The sequence below is a fragment of the Tursiops truncatus genome, chromosome 21, assembly GCF_011762595.2.
Source record: "Tursiops truncatus isolate mTurTru1 chromosome 21, mTurTru1.mat.Y, whole genome shotgun sequence".
Taxonomy (NCBI): domain Eukaryota; kingdom Metazoa; phylum Chordata; class Mammalia; order Artiodactyla; family Delphinidae; genus Tursiops; species Tursiops truncatus.
Window position 1 is genome coordinate 35,044,095 of NC_047054.1, and position 17,421 is coordinate 35,061,515.

The following is a 17,421-nucleotide window of genomic DNA, read 5'->3' on the forward strand; positions in this document are numbered from 1 at the left end:
ACATGTCACCTGCTTCCAGTCCAAAGATTTGCAGAAGGATGGCCCGATATTCCACCCAGCTCGAAGATGGGTTTACAACCCACATCTAGCCAGTCCCATTTTCCATCTTCTGGTGATCGGTCAAGGATAAGAATGCAACCCAAGCCAGATCAAAGGCATTTAAAACCATGACTTTCTTGGAATCCAAGAAAAGGAGAAACTCTTTCTCGGAAAATGGATGGTGAGTGGTTGTCAGCCTAGAACTGCTGTTGGCCCAAGTGCAGTGAGAGAGCCTGTGCCTATGAATGGGGTCCCCCAAAGGCACTGAGCGGGACAAAGGTTTGGAGAGAAACAAGGTCACACTGAGACAGTGTGAGCCCGTGGACCTGCTAGGTCCAAACCCATTCTTCAACTTGCCACTTGTAAGTATTAACGTATTTCTACCCTTACAATAAATACTAATTTATTTTATTTCCGTAAGTGTGTCCAGTCACTGGTAAAAGAAAAAGTCCTGGTTGATACATCTGAGTCAATAATCCCTGACCCTTCCTCAGGTGTCCTCACTGGGTAGGCATGGCTGGGGTAGGTGAAGACACTGGTTGGGGTCATAAACTAGGGGAGCTGGCAAACAACTCTGTCCCTGCTCCTTCCCTGTCCCGGGAGAGGGAAAGCCTGGAACAGTGATAGGATAGCCAGTAGGGGAAGAGTTTCCTCAGTGGTTAATTGGCCTTTTTGTGTTTTCCTTCATTTAGGGTCCATTTTGGTAATGTGCTTTTACAAAGAAATCCCCCTTTTCCTCTAGATTTCCAATTTGTTACAGTAGGTCTCTCTTATTTTGACGTTTAATTGTTCCTGTCTAATTTTCTACAGAATCATGACAAATAATGAACAATATACTGATACTTTACTATTAACTGAAGTCTCTATTCACGTTCCCTTTGTTATACCTTTCCTTGTTCCAGGGTCTCAGAGGACATGGGGTCATCATGTCTGTTTAGTCTCTTCTGGGCTCTGACAGTTGGTCAGATTCTCCTTGTTTCCATGACCTTGACAGCGTGGAGGAGGGCTGCTCAGGTATTGTATAGACTGCCGGGCGCTGGGATTTGCTTGGTGGTTTTGTCGTGGTTAGACTTGGCTTTGCAAAAGCAGACCACAGATGTGAAGTGCTTCCTCTTCACTATATATCAAGAAGACAGGCTCTTAAGGGAACTTCTCCCTTATATTCTTAATTTTGGTCACCTAGCTGAGGTAATGTTTGTCAGGTTTTCCCACAGTGAGGTTAATTTTTTCCCATGTCCATCCTGTGTGTCTTATGTAGGAGGCAGTCATAATGCAGAAGCCACACTTGAGGAGAGAGGGGTTAGCTTCACATCCTTGATGGACAGCTGACTTGCTATACACATTGTTTAGAAGTTTTCTGCATAGGAGATTTCTATTTAACACCATTCATCAAAAACTATGTAATTTATTTATACCAGTTTGGACACGTGAATAATTATTGTAAACTTTGGTTATAATCCAGCACTACATTATTAGACTGCTTAGTTCATTCTTGCTTTGGCTGTTGAGAGCTTCTTCCATTTGCTCTTGTTTTCATTTTACATATTTTTTCTTTTGTGGGTTTAAAAAATTTTGGTACTTCTTTACTTTCTGATATTTTAAGATTATCCTGCTTCATATATTTACTGTCTCAGTCCTACCATCAGCCCTTTCTTCAAAGAGCCCTTGTTCCTTTTATTAGAGAATGGTATTAAAAACTTACATGTGGGAGCTAAATATGCTCAGCTGACAGTACATAGAAATATATGCATGTATCCCAGCCTATGCATATACACATAATTACAAAGATTTCCATGTGGAACTATGTGTAGGCTAAAGATAGTTTATACTGGTATCTCCAAGCAGATCTGTTATGACATGGATATTGTAACCTTCTCCCTTTGTTTGACTGTAACATCCAACTCCATTGGTAAGAAACCTGGCTTCCACCATTTGTCATTTATTAAATTCAGTGCTTGTTCCATTGATGACTGATATAGTAGTTTCAGTACTGTTAGCTGCTACCCCTCATGGGAAAGAACATAGAGTCCACTGTGTATGTATGGCACATTTTGTCTTTGGCCTAAAGATTCTGTACGGTTCCAAGTTAACTTAGGTCAGCCCATTTGTCCCACTACCAACTGTGAGTTTTTTCATACATTTCTGAATCAGTTAGATTCTTTGTTACATTCTGTATCCCAGTCTTTGACACTCCCATATCCTAAGTAGCTAAGTTTGAATAGATTGTAGATTACTTGTTGGGTTGTAAAAATCTGTGGGTATAGCCAAATGCAGTGACAGGTATTCACCACTGAAGTATCATATGGACTCTTTCAACCACATATTCTGTAAACTGTTTACCATGTCAGTTTTGCCTTTTCTAGAATGTCATATAAATGAGGTCATACACTGTGTAGCACTTCAGACTGGATTCTTTCACTTAGCAATGTAAGTGTTGGATGCAGTATTATTTTGGGGGGGGGGGGCACGGGTTGATGATCCATTCCTTTATATCTCTGAATACTATTGCACTGCATATATATGAGAGGAAAAATAATTTTCCCTCTACACTTCTATGTTCTTTGTTGAGATCCCCCTTGTAATTGAAAAGAGACGAACTGGAGAAAACAATCAGAAGTTTAATGTATACCATGCATACCTCCTGTATACTTGAAAGATACCCAGGAACTGAGTCGCTCCCTGAAATGGCCCAAGCCATTACCTTAAATACTTCTGCTGAGAACAAAAAAAAAGATGTTAGGGAATGGAGGCAGCCATTTAAGGGATGTTATTAGGCAAAGCCCAGTAAACAAGGGTAAGGTTGTTACACAGATTTACATCCAGGCCAATTTCATTTACAAGCTTTTTTTTTTTTAAAAAAAAACATTTATTTGGCTGCACCGGGTCTTAGTTGCGGCCTGTGGAATCTTTAGTTGCGGCATGCGGGCTCTTAATTGCAGCATGCGGGATCTAGTTCCCTGACCAGGGATTGAACCCTGGTCCCCTGCATTGGGAACATGGGGTGTTAACCACTGGACCAGCAGGGAAGTCCCAAACAAGCTTTTCTTGATATTTAGTCATCATTCAATTCCTGGTCCAGAGAGGGACATACCGTTACAAATGGAGATATCCTTAATAAATGTAAATTTACCTCCTAAAAGGGCATTTTTCTACTTGGTTTTGAAAGATTCTCCTGGGTCTGCTGTTTCTTAAATTAATCAGTCCAAAATAATCCTTTTGTCAAATGGGCATATTTTGGGGTGGTGTATTCTGCTCCCCTTGACATGTATGTGCCCTAATTTGCTTATGAATTCATCTACAGAAGGACATCCTGATATCTTTAAGTTTTTAACCATTATGAATAGAGCTGCTGTGCATTACTTGATGCTAGTTTTGGTTTGAATACAGTTTTTCAAAGCAGTTGTCTAAATACAAGAGGTACACTTCTTGGATCCTAAGGTGAGACTTTTTGATTTGGAAAAATCTGCCAAACTGTCTTTCAAACTTGGTTGTACATGCATTCCACCAGCATCTTGAGTTTATTCTTGTATGCTTATTTACTGCCTGTTTATCTTCTTGGGCCAGGTGTGTGTTTCAATCTTTACCAGATTTTAATGGCGTTGTTGGCATAATTTGAGTACAAATCCTTTATCAGATATGTGTTTTGGAAATAGTTTCTTGCAGTTTGTGGTTTGTCTTCTGGTTTTCTGAATAAGGTCACCAGACCCAAAGTTATGTAGATTATCTTTTTTTTTCCCTAGGATTTTTATAGTTTGGTAATTTAAATTTGGCTATGGGCATTTTGAGTGAATTTTGGTTTAAGTTGTAAAGTTTGTGTCTACATTCATTTCATTACATATGGTTTGTAATTAATTGCTCCTTAACCATCTTTTGAGAAGATACAGTGAGATACTTGGCTCCATTTCAGTTTGGATTTCCAAACTTAGTATATACAGCAGAACTGCCTCCCAGATGAGGCCTCTGGGTTTGTGAGTGCGGCACTCTCGGCACTTTTCTCACATCCCACAGGGGGCGCCGAACCCACCTGTGTGACCGTGGGGGCACAGGTGCACCCTGCCCCACAGACTTTGCTCTGTGACAAGCAGACAGGATCTTTGTCTCCTGTCAGGGCCTAAGTTTCCGGACCATGAGGCATTGTCCACACAGACAGGAGCTGGGTTTTCTCAGGAACCACTGGTGAGGAGACTCCACAAGAGGAAAAAATGAGCAAGTGTGGAGAATCTTCCTGTGCAGCTGACTGCTGGCTGGGTGGGGTGCATCTTCAGGGGACTCAGGGAGAGAAAGGGTTTAATGTGGAATACTGTGCACTTTTAGTTTATGTGCAGTGTAAATGGTGACCAGTGTCGTTCTTTGGAGACTGGTGTCTACTTTTCCTGGCACTGTCTGTTGATTGCTTTAGGTAGAATAAACTTTTTTTTTTAGCATCTTTATTGGAGTATAATTGCTTTACAATGGTGTTTTAGATTCTGCTTTATAACAAGGTGAATCAGTTATACATATGTTCCCATATCTCTTCCCTCTTGCGTCTCCCTCCCTCCCACCCTCCCCATCCCACCCCTCTAGGTGGTCACAAAGCACCGAGCTGATCTCCCTGTGCTATGCGGCTGCTTCCCACTAGCTATCCGTTTTACGCTTGGTAGTGTATATATGTCCATGCCACTCTCTCACTTTGTCACAGCTTACCTTTCCCCCTCCCCATATCCTCAAGTCCAATTCTCTAGTAGGTCTGTGTCTTATTCCTGTCTTACCCCTAGGTTCTTCATAATATTTTTTTTCTTAAGTTCCATATATATGTGTCAGCATACGGTATTTGTCTTTCTCCTTCTGACTTACTTCACTCTGTATCACAGACTCTAGGTCCATCCAGCTCATTACAGATCGCTCAGTTTCATTTTTTTTATGGCTGAGTAATTTTCCACTGTATACACGTGCCACATCTTCTTTATCCATACATCCGATGATGGACACTTAGGTTGTTTCCATCTCCTGGCTATTGTAAATAGAGCTGCAATGAGCATTTTGGTACATGACTCTTTTTGAATTATGGTTTTCTCAGGGTATATGCCCAGTAGTGGGATTGCTGGGTCATATGGTAGTTCTATTTGTAGTTTTTTAAGGAACCTCCATACTGTTCTCCATAGTGGCTGTACCAATTCACATTCCCACTGGCAGTGCAAGAGTGTTCCCTTTTCTCCACACCCTCTCCAGCATTTATTGTTTCTAGATTTTTTTGGTGATGGCCATTCTGACTGGTATGAGATGGTACCTCATTGTAGTTTTGATTTGCATTCTCTAATGATTAATGGTGTTGTGCATTCTTTCATGTGTTTGTTGGCAGTCTGTATATCTTCTTTGGAGAAATGTCTATTTAGGTCTTCTGCCCAATTTTGGATTGGTGTTTGTTTTTTTTTTTTATTGAGCTGCATGAGCTGCTGGTAAATTTTGGAGATTAATCCTTTTTCAGTTGCTTCATTTGCAAATATTTTCTCCCATTCTGAGGGTTGTCTTTTGGTCTTTTTATGGTTTCCTTTGCTGTGCAAAAGCTTTGCAGTTTCATTAGGTCCCATTTGTTTATTTTTGTTTTTATTTCCATTTCTCTAGGAGGTGGGTCAAAAAGGATCTTGCTGTGATTTATGTCATAGAGTGTTCTGCCTATGTTTTCCTCTAAGAGTTTGATAGTTTCTGGCCTTACATTTAGGTCTTTCATCCATTTTGAGCTTATTTTTATATGGTGATAGGGAGTGATATTATCTCATACTTTTATATGTACCTGTCAGTTTTCCTAGCACCACTTATTGAAGAGGCTGTCCTTTCTCCACAGTACATTCCTGCCTCCTTTATCAAAGATAAGGTGACCATATGTGCGTGGGTTTATCTCTGGGCTTTCTATCCTGTTCCATTGATCTATCTTTCTGTTTTTGTGCCAGTACCATACTGTCTTGATTACTGTAGTTTTGTAGTATAGTCTGAAGTCAGGGAGCCTGATTCCTCCAGCTCCGTTTTTCGTTCTCAAGATTGCTTTGGCTATTCAGGGTCTTTTGTGTTTCCATACAATTGTGAATTTTTGTTCTAGTTCTGTGAAAAATGCCAGTGGTTGTTTGATAGGGATTGCATTGAATCTGTAGATTGCTTTGGGTAGTAGAGTCATTTTCACAATGTTGATTCTTCCAACCAAGAACATGGTATATCTCTCCATCTCTTTGTATCATCCTTAATTTCTTTCATCAGTGTCTTATAATTTTCTGCATACAGGTCTTTTTTCTCCTTAGGTAGGTTTATTCCTAGATATTTTATTCTTTTTGTTGCAATGGTAAATGGGAGTGTTTTCTTGATTTTACTTCCAGATATTTTCATCATTAGTGTGTAGGAAAGCCAGAGACTTCTGTGCATTAATTTGTATCCTGCTGCTTTACCAAATTCATTGATTAGCTCTAGTGGTTTTCTGGTAGCATCTTTAGGATTCTCTATGTATAGTATCATGTCATTTGCAAACAGTGACAGCTTTACTTCTTTTCCGATTTGGATTCTTTTATTTCTTTTTCTTCTCTGATTGCTGTGGCTAAAACTTCCAAAACTATGTTGAGTAAGAGTGGTGAGAGTGGGCAACCTTGTCTTGTTCCTGATCTTAGTGGAAGTGCTTTCAGTTTTTCACCATTGAGGAAGACGTTGGCTGTGGGTTTGTCATATATGGCCTTTATTATGTTGAGGAAAGTTCCCTCTATGCCTACTTTCTGGAGGGTTTTAATCATAAATGGGTGTTGAATTTTGTCAAAAGCTTTCTCTGCATCTATTGAGATGACCATATGGTTTTTCTCCTTCAATTTGTTAATATGGTGTATCACATTGATAGATTTGCGTATATTGAAGAATCCTTGCATTCCTGGAATAAACCCCACTTGATCATGGTGTAGGATCCTTTTAATGTGCTGTTGGATTCTGTTTGCTAGTGTTTTGTTGAGGATTTTTGCATCTATGTTCATCAGTGATATTGGCCTGTATTTTCTTTCTTTGTGACATCCTTGTCTGGTTTTGGTATCAGGGTTATGGTGGCCTCGTAGAATGAATTTGGGAGTGTTCCTCCTTCTGCTATATTTTGGAAGAGTTTGAGAAGGGTAGGTGTTAGCTCTTTTCTAAATGTTTGATAGAATTCGCCTGTGAAGCCATCTGGTCCCTGGCTTTTGTTTCTTAGAAGATTTTTAATCACAGTTTCAATTTCAGTGCTTGTGATTGGTCTGTTCATATTTTCTATTTCTTCCTGATTCAGTCTTGGCAGTTGTGCATTTCTAAGAATTTGTCCATTTCTTCCAGGTTGTCCATTTTATTGGCATAGAGTTGCTTGTAGTAATCTCTCATGATCTTTTGTATTTCTGCAGTGTCAGTTGTTACTTCTCCTTTTTCATTTCTAATTCTATTGATTTGAGTCTTCTCCCTCATTTTCTTGATGAATCTGGCTAATGGTTTATCAATTTTGTTTATCTTCTCAAAGAACCAGCTTTTAGTTTTATTGATCTTTGCTATTGTTTCCTTCATTTCTTTTTCATTTATTTCTGATCTGATCTTTATGATTTCTTTCCTTCTGCTAACTTTGGGGGTTTTTTTTTTTGTTCTTCTTTCTCTAATTGCTTTAGGTGCAAGGTTAGGTTGTTTATTCGAGATGTTTCCTGTTTCTTAAGGTAGGATTGTATTGCTATAAACTTCCCTCTTAGAACTGCTTTTGCTGCATCCCATAGATTTTGGGTCATCGTGTCTCCACTGTCATTTGTTTCTAGGTATTTTTTGATTTCCTCTTTGATTTCCTCAGTGATCACTTATTATTAAGTAGTGTATTATTAGTCTCCGTGTGTTTGTATTTTTTGCAGATCTTTTCCTGTAATTGATATCTAATCTCATAGCATTATGATCAGCAAAGATACTTGATACAATTTCAATTTTCTTAAATTTACTGAGGCTTGATTTGTGACCCAAGATATGATCTATCCTGGAGAATGTTCCATGTGCACTTGAGAAGAAAGTTTATTCTGTTGTTTTTGGATGGAATGTCCTATAAATATCAATTAAGTCCATCTTCTTTAATGTATCATTTAAAGCTTGTGTTTCCTTATTTATTTTCATTTTGGAAGATCTGTCAGTGGTGAAAGTGGGGTGTTAAAGTCCCCTACTATGAATGTGTTACTGTCGATTTCTCTTTTATAGCTGTTAGTATTTGCCTTGTGTATTGAGGTGTTCCTATGTTAGGTACATAAATATTTACAATTGTCATATCTTCTTGGATCGATCCCTTGATCATTATGCAGTGTCCTTCTTTGTCTCTTGTACTAGTCTTTATTTTAAAGTCTATTTTGTCTGATATGAGAATTGCTACTCCAGCTTTCTTTTGGTTTCCATTTGCATGGAATATCTTTTTCCATCCCCTCACTTTCTGTCTGTATGTGTCTCTAGGTCTGAAGTGGGTGTCTTGTAGACAACATATATATGGGTCTTGTTTTTGTATCCATTCAGCCAGTCTGTGGCTTTTGTGGGAGCATTTAATCCATTTACATTTAAGGTAATTATCGATATGTATGTTCCTATTCCCATTTTCTAAATGTTTTGGGTTCGTTATTATAGGTCTTTTCCTTCTCTTGTGTTTCTTGTCTAGAGAGGATCCTTTAGCATTTGCTGTAAAGTTGGGTTGGTGGTGCTGAACTCTCTCAGCTTTTGCTTGTCTGTAAAGGTTGTAATTTCTCCATCAAATCTGAATGAGATCCTTGCTGGTAGAGTAATCTTGGTTGTAGGTTTTTCTCCTTCATCACTTTAAATATGTTCTGCCAGTCCCTTCTGGCTTGCAGAGTTTCTGCTGAAAGATCAGCTGTTAACCTTATGGGGATTCCCTTGTGTGTTATTTGTTGTTTTTCCCTTGCTGCTTTTAATATGTTTTCTTTGTATTTAATTTTTGACAGTTTGATTAATATGTGCCTTGGTGTGTTTCTCCTTGGATTTATCCTGTATGGGACTCTCTGTGCTTCCTGGACTTGATTAACTATTTCCTTTCCCATATTAGGGAAGTTTTCAACTATAATCTCTTCAAATATTTTCTCAGTCCCTTTCTTTTTTCTCTTCTTCTGGAACCCCTATAATTCAAATGTTGGTGTTTAATGTTGTCCCAGAGGTCTCTGAGACTGTCCTCAGTTCTTTTCATTCTTTTTTCTTTATTCTGCTCTGCAGTAGTTATTTCCCTATTTTATCTTCCAGGTCACTTATCCGTTCTTCTGCCTCATTTATTCTGCTATTGATCCCATCTAGAGTATTTTTAATTTCATTTATTGTGTTGTTCGTCATTGCTTGTGTCCTCTTTAGTTCTTCTAGGTCCTTGTTAAATGTTTCTTGCATTTTCTCTATTCTATTTCCAAGATTTTGGATCATCTTTACTATCATTATTCTGAATTCTTTTTCAGGTAGACTGCCTATTTCCTCTTCATTTGTTAGGTCTGGTGGGTTTTATCTTGCTCCTTCATCTGCTGTGTGTTTTTCTGTCTTCTCATTTTGCTTATCTTAGTGGGTTTGGGGTCTCCTTTTTGCAGCTGCAGTTTCGTAGTTCCCGTTGTTTTTGGTGTCTGTCCCCAGTGGCTAAAGTTGGTTCAGTGGGTTGTGTAGGTTTCCTGGTGGAGGGGACTAGTGCCTGTGTTATGGTGGATGAGGCTGGATCTTGTCTTTCTGGTGGGCAGGTCCACGTCTGGTGGTGTGTGTTTTGGAGTGTCTGTGGACTTATTATGATTTTAGGCAGCCTCTCTGCTAATGGGTGGGGTTGTGTTCCTGTCTTGCTAGTTAGTTATTTAGCATAGGGTGTCCAGCACTGTAGCTTGCTGGTCGTTGAGTGAAGCTGGGTGTTGGTGTTGAGATGGAGATCTCTGGGAGATTTTCGCCATTTGATATTACATGGAGCTGGGAGGTCTTTGTGGACCAGTGTCCTGAAGGTGGCTCTCTCACCTCAGAGGCACATCACTGACTCCTGGCTGCAGCACCAAGAGCCTTTCATCCACACAGCTCAGAATAAAAGAGAGAAAAAGTGGAAATAATGAAAGAAAGAAAGAGGACAATAGAAAATAAAATAAATCAAGGTAAAATAAAATAAAGTTATTAAAATAAAAAATAATTATTAAGAAAAATTTTGAGAAAGTAGAAAAAACAAAAAGGACAGGTAGAACCCTGGGACAAATGGTGAAAGCAAAGCTATACAGACAAAATCTCACACAGAAGCATACACATACACACAAAAAGAGGAAAAGGGGAAAAAATCATAAATCTTGCTCTCAAATTCCACCTCCTCAATTGGGATGATTGTTGTCTATTCAGGTATTCCACAGATGCAGGGTACATCAAGTTGATCGTGGAGCTTTAATCCGCTGCTTCTGAGGCTGCAGGGAGAGATCTCCCTTTCTCTTCTTTGTTCGCACAGCTCCGGGGCTCAGTTTGGATTTGGCCGCCTCTGCATGTAGGTCGCCAGAGGGCGTCTGTTCTTCGCTCAGGACGGGGTTAAAGAGCCACTGATTGGGGGGCTAGGTTCACTCAGGCCATGGGGGAGAGAGGGGCACGGAGTGGGGGTGGGCCTGCGGCGGCAGAGGCTGCCATGACGCTGCACCAGCCTGAGAGAGCCGTGCGTTCTCCCGGGGAAGTTGTCCCTGGATCCCAGGACCCTGGCAGTGGCGGGCTGCACAGGCTCCCCGGAAGGGGGGTGTGGATAGTGACCTGTGCTCGCACACAGGCTTCTTGGTGGTGGCAGCAGTAGCCTTAGCGTCTCATGCCCGTCTCTGTGGTTGGCGCTCTTAGCCGCGGCTCACACCCGTCTCTGGAGCTCCTTTAAGCAGCACTCTGAATCCCCTCTCCTCGCACCAGGAAACAAAGAGCGAAGAAAAAGTCTCTTGCCTCTTCGGCAGGTCCAGAGTTTTCCCCGGACTCCCGAGTAGCCGTGGTACACTAGTCCTCTGCAGGCTGTGTTCACGCTGCCAACCCCAGTCCTCTCCCTGCGCTCCGATCGAAGCCCGAGCCTCCGCTCCCAGCCCCACCCTTCCAGGCTGGGGAGCAGACAAGCCTATTGGGCTGGTGAGTGCGGTCGGCACCGATCCTCTGTGCGGGAATCTCTCCGCTTTGCCTTCGCACCCCTGTGGCTGCACTCTCCTCCGCAGCCCTGAAGCTTTACCTCCACCACCCACACAGTCTCCACCCGCAAAGGGCTTCCTAGTGTGTGGAAACCTTTCCTCCTTCACAGCTCCCTCCCACTGGTGCAGGCCCGTCCCTATTCTTTTGTCTCTGTTTATTTATTTTTTGTCTTACCCAGGTACGTGGGGAGTTTCTTGCCTTTTGGGAGGTCTGAGGTCTTCTGTCAGCGTTCAGTAGGTGTTCTGTATCAGTTGTTCCACGTGTAGATGTATTTTCTGTATCTGTGGGGAGGAGGGTGATCTCCGCGTCTTACTTTCCAACATCTTCCCCCATCCCAAACGTTTTAATAATAGTAATTTTTTCTGATGCATAAGCATGGAGTATTGTTTTCTATTGTGTCTTCAGTTTCTTTATCAATGCTTTAGTTTTCTGAGTATAGGTCTTTCATGCTCCTTGGTTAAATTTATTGCTAAATAGCTCGTTCTTTTGATGGAATTGTAAATGGGATTGTTTTCTTAACTTTTCTTGCTGGTGGTTCATTATTAGTGTATAGAAACAAAACTGATTTGTGTATATTGATCCATATTTTGCAACTTTACTGAATTTATTTTTTAGCATATTTTTTGAAGTAATGTGAAAAATTGCAATACTAAAATCTCACAGTTTCTACTGCATCCCAGGTAATCCACAGGACCCAAGAGATGGTAGCTACTAATATACTCTTCCCACGGTGCCTCTTCATACCATGCGGACTCCGACAAGGAAAATAAGTATCACAACTTTGTTGAACGTGGTCTGGGTAAGTCTTAGCCTCTATAACAAAATTTGATGTCCATCTTATCTGATTTTCTGGCATGGTACTGACATGGTTGTCTAGAAAAGTAATTTACTTCCAGTAATTTAAAATGTACCGAAAAGTTGCAATAATGGCAAAAAGTACTCACGTTTGCCACTTCACACAAAATGCACAGTGTGTTTTGCCCAAGGAACCAGCACATAACCCCTAAATGAAGAAATCCTGATGTCCACATTATAATTTAATACTCAGCCCCACTTCAACTTTCACCTACTCTCCCAACTGTATGAAAGTGTCCTTTTCCATCCTGATCAGTTTTCTTTTTCTGGAACCATTATTGAGTTTCTCCCTCATTTGGACAACCTTGATGGATTTGAAGCAGACAAGATGAGTATGGGATCTAGGTGGCCTTTTCGTATGACTTTTTTCACTAAGAATGTTTTCAATGTTCATTTTTATAACAAATATCAGCGCTGCACTTTTTTTCATTGTCATTAAAAATACAAAACACAACTTTAGCATTTAATTCACTTTACGTATACAGTTTTGTGGTATTAACTACCTTCATATAGTTGCACAAACAAGTTAACTAACATGTGTACCTCCTGTGTGCATGGCAGATACCAGGAAATTGAGTAACACCCTGAAACGGCCCAAGACATCACCTTAAATACCGTCTTCATTTAAAAGGCAAAAAAGGAAGGCTATAGTTGTTTGTCTACATTCATTTGATTGTATATGGTTTCCAATTGATGTTGTATAACTAGTTGTGGAGAAGTCATGGGATAGGTGGCTTCATTTCAGTTTGAATTTCCAAATTTAGTAGATTCTGCAGGCTTGATACAAGGTTTACAAACTTCATATTGGGTCAGGACATCCCATGGTGTAACTCGTATTCATGTTTTGTCAACAATTAAAGTTCTGTGTGATACGAGTTCATCCCGGAGTAATCCAGGTTAGTTTCTGTTATACATTTGTCCCAGGATGAAAGGACAAGAGAAATAAGACCTAATTTATAAAAGTGCCTTCAAACTAATTGATATTAAAGTGTAGTTGACCTACAATGTTGTGTTAATTTCTACTGTACAGCAAAGTGATTCATATATACAAACATACATATATATATATTTTTCATATTCTTTTCCATTATGGTTAATTACAGGGTATTGAATACAGTTCCCTGTGTTGTGCAGGAAGACCTTGTCTATCCATTCAATATATAATAATTTCATCTACTAATCCCAAACTCCCGATCCATCCCTCTCTGCTGTCTTCACCTTGACAACCACAAGTCTGTTTTCTATATTCGTGAGTGTGTTTTTGTTCTGTAGATAGGTTCATTTGGGTCTCATTTTATAATCCACATATAAGTGATATCATATGGTATTTGTTGTTCTCTGTCTGACTGACTTCACTTTGTATGATAATCTCTAGGTCCATCCATGTAGCTGCAGATGGCATTATTTCATTCTGTTTTATGGCTGAGTAATATTCCATTGTATATATGTACCACATCTTCAATATCCATTCATCTGTTGAGGGACATTCAGGTTGCTTCCATGTCTTGGCTATTGTGAAGAGTGCTGCTGTGAATGCTGGGGTGCACGTATCTTTTCGAATTATAGTTTTGTCTGGATGTGTGCCCAGGAGTGAGATTGCTGGTTCATATGGTTAATTCTATTTTTAGGTTTTGAGGAACCTCCATACTGTTTTCCATAGCGGCTGCATCAATTTACATTCCCACCAGTAGTGTAGGAGGGTTCCCTTTTCTCCACACCCCTTCCAGCATTTATTTCTAGACATTTTAATGATGGCCATTCTGACCACTACAAGGTGATAACTCACTGTAGTTTTGATTTGCATTCTCTAATAATTAGCGATGTGGAAGCGTCTTTTCACGTGCCTATTGGCTATCTGTATGTCTTTGGAGAAATGTCTATTTAGACCTTCTGCCTATTTTTGATTTTTTTCTTTTTGAGTTGTATGAGGTGTTTGTATATTTTAGAATTAAACCTTGTTGGTCGTCATTTGCAGTATTTTCTCCAAACAGTGAGCACAGGTTCTGGAACAACTGGATACCCACATGCAGAAGAGTAAAGTTGGACCCTTACCTCCCCCCACCTCATATACAAAATCAACCAAAGGCTAGATGCAAAATGGACCAAAGGCCTAGACGCAAGAACCAAAATTAGAAAACTCCTAGAAGAAAACATGAGAGTAATCTTCATGACCTTGGATTTGGTCATGATTTCTTAGATCTACCAAAAGCACAAGCAACAAAAGACAAAATAGATGAATTGGACTTCCTATGAAAAACAGTTGTGTATAAAAGGAGCAAAGAATAAGATAATCCACCATCCAAAATGGCCCAAGATGTTTGCAAACCATGTATCTGATAAAGGACTGTAGCCCAGCAGCCAAGCCCCCGGTGGTCCAGTGGAGTGTCTGTGTGGCCCCTCCCGTCCTTGGTGATCAGGGGATTTCAGGCCCCACAGCACCCGAGGGGTGGACACGGGTCATCCTCAGCACCCTCAGGGAGTGAGTGCTGGATGGTTTTGAGCCCAGATGCACTCCCATTACTGCCCTCAAAGGCTGAAGGCTTCGGCATGCCTCCAGAAGGACACAGAGTATTTGCAAGTCTCTGAGAACCAAGAGAACAGTTTTCACTTTTCTGAAAGGGCATCTTATTATTTCACAGCATGACCATTTTCAATCGGCTCTCAGGGGTGCCCTCCCACCTCCCTGATTTCTCTGAGAGTGGCCATGGGGGTTGGCTGTCCCCAGTCCCCACACCAGGTGACAAGGCCAGTGGGGCCAGACCCTGGTGGTCCTAGCTTCGCTGGAGACTAACCCAGACTCTCAGCCTGCGATTGAACGTGGACGCCCCTGCTTCTCCCTGTCACCGATTCTCATCTCCTCCTCTGTCTGTCTTTCTCTTGCTTTTCAGTCTCAGATTTACCTGACAGCCACCACTCACAGCTCCCAAGGAGCCCAGTGATCTCTCCTGGAAGGAAAGGTTCTGGAAAATCAGAGGGATAAATAAAGGATGCAGCTGATTCCCGCCTTGTGCTGACGCCCAGGAGGGTGAGGAGAGTGAGTGTTTTCTCATTAGAATTTTAAATCCTCCAAGTAATAGATCATTGCGGGGGGGCATCCAGTGTTCTCCTGCTCGTTCTAAGAATGTCATTCCTGGATTTTAATGTGGTAAATAATTTATATTATAAATATGCAGAGGGGCGGATATCCATTCAAAAATGTTAGAGATAACTCCAAGGGATTTACAACAAACAAGGACACAGAACCCTGTGTCCAGACACTGGCTGAGAGGCTCCTACCCTGAGCCGCAGTCCCCTGGAAGGCGGAGTGGCCATGACTCTCCTCCCGGTGGTGAGCCTACACAGGCACATCCCACGTGGGACCACTGTATCGCAGAATCTTAGAGTGGCCGATGGCAGGCAGCTGGCTAGAGATGCGGACAAGAGAAAACCGCCCAGCAGCCTTGGACAACCCTGGGGTGAGGCCTTAGGAAGGGCCAGTGTCAGAGCCTCAGAAATAACCTGAAGAGAGTTCAGGCTGTTAAGGACATCGTCAGAGATGCACTTAGGGACATATTCAGGACCTTACTTATGGACAGGATCAGGGCATTATTTAGTGACAGCTTAGACTATAAGGGACAGCATCATGGCTAAGTTAGGGACAGTGTCAGTGCTTCACTTAGAGATAACGTGAGAGCCTTCGTTAGACACAGTTCAGGCGTTACTTAGGGATATCTTCAGGGCCTTAGAACCAGCATTATGGCCATAATTAGAACCAGTGTCAGGGCGTTAGTTAGGGCCCAAACTAGGGTGTTAGTTAGGGAGTCAGGTCATTAGTTACAGACGGTGTCAGGGTTTTAGGTAGGGACAGCAGCAAGTCCTTAGTTAAGACAAGTGTTGGGGCCTCACTTAGGGGCAGCATCAGGATGTTAGTTAGGGAGAGTCAGGACATTAGAATTTCAGATTCTGAGGTAGAGACAGCATCAGGCCTTAGTTAGGGAGAGCGTCAGAGACTTACCTAGGGACATATTCAGGGCCTTAGCTATGGACAGGATCAGGGTGACACAGAGGAACACCTAAGGGTATTAGGGACATCTTCATGGCCTCAATTAGCGATAACATCAGGGTATTAGTTAGGGAAACAGGCCATTATTATAGATTGTGTCAGTGTCTTACGTAGAGAGAGCATCAGGGCCTTAGTTAAGGACAGCATCAGAGACATACTTAGGGACATATTCAGGGCCTTAGTTATGGACAGGATCAGGGCGTTATTGAGAGATACATGAGGCTATTAGGGACAGCATCAGGGTGTTAAGGAAAGAGTCGGCCGTTATTATAGACAGTGACAGTGCCTCAGGTAGAGAAATCATCACAGGTTAGTTAGGAAGAGGGTCAGGGCCTTGGTGAGGGACAGGGTCAGGCCAACAGTGAGGGACATCTAAGTCTATTAGGGACATCGTTGGGGCCTTAGATAGGGCCAGCATCAGGGCCATAGTTAGGACCAGTGTCAGGGCGTTATTTAGGGACAAAATTAGGATGTTAGTTAAGGAAAAAGCCAGAAAATTAGTACAGACAGTGTCAGCTTCTCAGGTAGAGACTTCAAGGTCTCAGTGAGAGCATCAGCATCTCAGGTAGGAGCTGCATCAGGCCATTACTTACAGACAGTGTCAAGGCCCTAATTAGGGAGAGTGTCAGGGCCTCAGAGAAAAACTTGAGGGCCTTAGTAAGAGACACTTCAGGCTGTTCGTTAGGGACATCATCAGGGCGTTAGTTATGGACAGGGTCAGGTATTAGTGAAAGACAGCTCAGGCAATTAGGCACACCGTCAGGGCCTTGGGTAGGGGCAGCATCAGGGAGTAGTTGGGGAAAAGTGAGGCCATTAGGTAAAGACAGACTCAGAGCCTTAGTTAGAGACTGTGTCAGGTTCTTTGTTAGGGACACTGTCATGGCCTCAGTTAAAGATAACTTGAGGGTCTTAGTTCGAGATAGTTTCAGGGCCTTAGTTATGGACATCTTTAGGGCATAGAGGTAATTTGAGGTCCTTAGTAAGAGACATTTTGGGTCATTACTGACATCGTCTGGACCTTCGTTCCGTCTTCAGTACATCATTTATGGGCCGCATCAGGGCATTAATGAGGGACAGCTCAAGTATTAGGGACCGTGTCAGGGTCTTAGGGAATGTTTCAGGACCTTTGTTAGGAAAGAGTGAGGCAGTAGTTAAAGACAGACTCAGGCCTTAGTCAGAGACAGCTCAGTCCTAATTAGGAGGTTGTCAGGGGCCTCAGTAAAGATAAGTTGAGGGCCTTGTACTTTGTAAGGACAGCCTCCAGGCCTCAGTTAGAGACAGGCTCACGGGCTGGGACTAAATTCAGGGTCTTAGTTAGGGACAGCATCAGGGATTTAGTTAGCATAAGA

At 41.7% G+C, this 17,421-nt stretch overlaps 1 protein-coding gene across 5 annotated transcripts in view; it reads left to right on the forward strand.

Moving 5' to 3' along the window:
- LOC141277458 (uncharacterized) overlaps positions 1-17,421 on the forward strand; it is a 67,012-nt gene that overhangs the window by 33,609 nt on the left and 15,982 nt on the right. The window contains exon 4 of one of the 5 annotated variants that reach the window (XR_012328877.1): positions 11,856-11,946. The exons of the other annotated variants lie outside the window; for them this stretch is intronic. The gene's annotated coding sequence lies outside the window, so the exon portion shown is untranslated. Of the gene's footprint in view, positions 1-11,855; positions 11,947-17,421 lie in introns of those variants that run through there. 5 annotated transcript variants of the gene reach the window in all.